The sequence below is a fragment of the Mandrillus leucophaeus genome, unplaced genomic scaffold (assembly GCF_000951045.1).
Source record: "Mandrillus leucophaeus isolate KB7577 unplaced genomic scaffold, Mleu.le_1.0 Scaffold92, whole genome shotgun sequence".
NCBI lineage: Eukaryota > Metazoa > Chordata > Mammalia > Primates > Cercopithecidae > Mandrillus > Mandrillus leucophaeus.
In genome coordinates this window covers 703,523-703,872 of record NW_012110030.1, presented here as the reverse complement: position 1 = coordinate 703,872, position 350 = coordinate 703,523, and positions in this window count along the sequence as shown.

Here is a 350-nt window from a genome sequence, read left to right as displayed (position 1 = left end):
CGAGTTAACTGGGATTACAGGCGCCTGCCACCATGCCCAGCTAATTTTTGTTTTTTTTTTTTGGGGGGGGAGATGGGGTTTCAACATGTTGGACAGGCTGGTCTTGAACTCCTGACCTCAGGTGATCCATCTGCCTCAGCCTCCCAAAGTGCTGGGATTACAGGTGTGAGCCACCACACCCGACCGTCCTTTGCTCACTTTTTAATGGGGTTGTTTGTTTTCTGGCTTGTTAATTTGCTTAAGTTCCTTATTGATTCTCAATATTAGACCTTTGTTGGATGCATAGTTTACAAATATTTTCTCCCAGTCTGTAGATTGTCTTTTTATTCTGTTGATAGTTTCTTTTTTTC